Source organism: Myotis lucifugus, unplaced genomic scaffold, assembly GCF_000147115.1.
Source record: "Myotis lucifugus unplaced genomic scaffold, Myoluc2.0 scaffold_1, whole genome shotgun sequence".
In the NCBI taxonomy this organism is placed as follows: domain Eukaryota; kingdom Metazoa; phylum Chordata; class Mammalia; order Chiroptera; family Vespertilionidae; genus Myotis; species Myotis lucifugus.
Window position 1 is genome coordinate 20,690,434 of NW_005871049.1, and position 3,649 is coordinate 20,694,082.

Sequence of the window (3,649 nt, forward strand, 5' to 3'; positions counted from 1 at the left end):
ACCTACTCCCTGCATCCAGAGGCAAGGTTGCTCTTAGACAGCCCCTCACCCTCACTGGCTCTATTGCCTCCCATCGGCCCTTCCAGTTTCACATCCTTCAACCCACTCTGTCCTCCTCTTTCAGTTCCTACATTGCACCCGCTTGACCTGGCAATGCCCCCTCTCCCGCAGCTACCCTGTGCACGAGGATGGTGGGATTGCTGGGGTGCAAGGATGGGAGGCAGGAGCCCAGCAGGGGACTGGCTTGCTTATCTTGTTTCCATGCTGAACAGTGAGCAAGAGAGACAGCCTCTCTCTGGATATTTACTGAGCAGAGCCAGGTGTCATGTGGCCACAGCCTGTTCAAAGTGATGGTTTACTGCCAGCTGTTTCCCCTGCAGCTCTTTCAAAGAGACACAGCACACCAAGACATTTAATAATAACAAATGCAATGCCTGGAGGTGTAGGAAGAATGACAATAGAACATCGAGTTACTACATAGCATTTCCCTTTTCCTGGACGCGAACCTGACGGGCCCAAAGAAAAAAGGCAATTCCCAAATGGATGAAGCGTTCTTCCTAAAAATGTTGGCCAAGTCATCGCCAGTTGTCAAATTTTAAAGACTTATTTTCTGGTGTAGAAGAATATGTGAAGAAAGAAACCGTGTGTTTATTGCTAACTCTGAGGGGACATCATCCATGCCCTCCCACATAACAGTCCTTTGGGAATTTTTTAAGTCCCCTGGAACTTTTATTTTTCCTGGAAAACAAATGTATTTAAATCAGATTTTGTGAATTTAAATATTCTCCTTTAATTGGCTTGCTTATGGTGTTAAATATGACTGGGTAGAATTTAGTGGACAGTCATCATTAGCATTCAGTTTGTCTGAAGAGATATGTAAGTGTTAAGCAGTTAACCACCTGTATCTATATTAAAGGAGTGGATAGTAAAAGAAAATATTCAAGTCAAACTCTATATATTTATTTACTTATTTTGTAATAAGCAACTGCTTCAAAATGCTAAGCTCTCTATGTTGTTTTTTCTTAAAGTAGAGCATACTTAAACTAAGCAGAATGTGCCAATTTATAGTAAGGATATGTGAAAATTTTGTTTTTTAATCTCTGAGAATAGGTGTTCTTTAAAATAAGTTATAACATTGTTTCATTTACTCAACAAACATTTATTGAGCAGCTAATCTATGTGTTGGGCCAAGCACTATGTTATGTAAAAGGGATAATAATAATAATAATAATAAGCTAATAAAATATGCCAGGTATTGTTTTTTCTAAGCCCTTTTCATAGATGAATCCATCTACTTCTCACAACAACTCTGTGAGGTAGGTTTTGAATTCGTCCATTTTACAGATGAGGAAGCTGACACAGAAGTCACAGAACTAGGAAATGCAAAAGCTAGTCAGTGTGGTTCCAGAGTCTGTCCTCTCCACCTCCAGGCCACACTGTTAAACAGATAAATAAGACAAATTCTTGCCTCTCTTGGACCTTAAAGAGAACATAACCTAGTTAGAAAGACCAAAAACAGGCAAGTCCCCAAGTTATGCCAATGCAAACACTGTGCACATTGTGGCCACAGCCTGTGAGAGCACAGAAGAGGTGGTGGTTGATTTTGCCTGAGGAGTGATTACTCAAGGCTTCATGAAAACTTTAGAAGTGAGCATTGAAGAATGGAGCTGCAGTTTGCCAAGCAGACAAGAAGGCAATCCAGACAGAAGAAATGGCATCAACCAGGCATGAAGGCATCCTGCAAGTACAAGCCATGCTCTGGGAACAGCAAACACTTCAAGTATGGCTGCAGTGTAGGATGCATGGGCCATGTCTGAGGATGAGGCTGGTTCTCACTTATGATGGCTTCTGAACTTTGAGATTCCCACAATAAAGTTCAATGAAAAACCCCTTTCTGGATTTAGAGCCCAAGAGTATGGCCATTTGACTGGATACCCCCTAATTCCTCCCAACCCCATGACCCCATTAGGTAAAACCAGCTATGGGGCTATATGGTTTAGGCAGGAAATTCTCACCTTTCCCACTAAAAAAAAAATTAGGCCCATGCAGCTCTGTTTGCTTTTTCTTTAGCTTACAAAGGAGTGCCCATGTGATCACAGTTAGTAGGTCACCCTGAAATTTCAAACTATGGAGGAACATGTGTATTTCCTACTTCCTTGAAATCTATTATATCAGCCCCTATCGTGAAAGGTAACGAACTTCAGTGCTTCTTCCCCAGCTCACATTTGCTATACCTGAGGGCATAATGGGAAAAGACCATTTATAGTTCCTGCTGAGAGCTTGAAGGCTTTCTTGGTGCTAGGACAATGAGCAAGGCCTACAGGCCAAGGGCATGATCTCAAAGCCAGAGATGCCGTTAGTGGGTGTGAGGGACCTACAGTGAGTTTTGTATGCACATATGAATATGCATCTTATTAGAGAAATTCTCACCCCTTGAGTGATCTTTGGAGTGACTAAAGTCTTCAACTTAAAAATCTAATTGGTGCCCTGGCCAGTGTTGCTTAGTGGTTAGAGTGTTGGCTCGCACACTGGAGGGTCACAGGTTTGATTACTGGTCAAGCTTTTGCTTCCTGGCCCTGGTCGGGGTGCAGGTGGGAGGCAACCAATTGATATCTCTCTCTCACATTGATGTTTCTCTCTCTCTTACCCTTTCTCTCCCTCCCTTCTACTCTCTCTAAAAATCAATGGAAAAAATCCTCAGGTGAGGATTAACAACAACAATAAAAAAATCTAATTGGAATCATTTCTCACCAGCACAAGCCAAAAGTATCCAAGTCTCCTTTGGACCTAGATACCCTAAAATCTAGAATGTGATGCTCCTGGAATAGGAACGGAATACTCTCAGAGTGAATCTCTGACCTGGGAAATTTTCTATGAGACTGGTTTTCTAGGAGATTGATGATAGCAATCTTCAGCCAAGTAGGACTTTGCTTATGAAAGTTAGCATAGCTTTGGGAATAAGAACAATGCTTCACCCAGGCCTTTTCGAGATCAAATTGGAATGTGGCATGGGGGAGAAAACAATATCTGTGGCAGAAATATAGGTGGAAGAATCCCCTTCTTGCAGAATGATGCCACGGTCCCTGCCTTCCCAACCCTGACCCCACTGCTTCACCATCCTTACCCTTTCCTCCAACCGTAGGAACATGTTACATTGATCTATTGGCCAAGATTATACGAGGGCATTATCTGGATTAGGTTCAGAGCTGGTAGCTGTGTATATTAACTTTCAATTTAGGCTAAAAACATTCTCTTTTTTAAAAAGAACAAAATATGGCATTTTTAAACTCTGGAAAATTTCATTGAAATATGTCATTCATGACTTATTATTATCCTATATAATAAAACCCTAATATGCAAATTGGCCAAACGGTGGAATGACCTGCGGAATGACTGGTTGCTATGATGTGCACTGACCACCAGGGGCAGACACTCAACGCAGGAGCTGCGCCTGGTGGTCAGTGTCCTCCCACAGGGGGAGTGCCACTTAGCCAGAAGCTGGGCTCAAGGCTGGCAAGCACAGCAGTGGTGGCGGGAGCCTCTCCTGCCTCCTCTGCAGGTGGGTGGTAATGAGCAAGTGGTCCCGGACTGCAAGAGCCCTGGACTGTGAGAGGAATGTCTGACAGCCGGCTTAGCCCAATCCCCCGGG

The 3,649-nt window shown here is 43.2% G+C and overlaps 1 protein-coding gene across 3 annotated transcripts in view; it reads right to left on the reverse strand.

The window, feature by feature from the left end:
- Positions 1 to 3,649, reverse strand: part of TMEM154 (transmembrane protein 154) — a 46,100-nt gene that overhangs the window by 24,374 nt on the left and 18,077 nt on the right. The window lies entirely within an intron of this gene.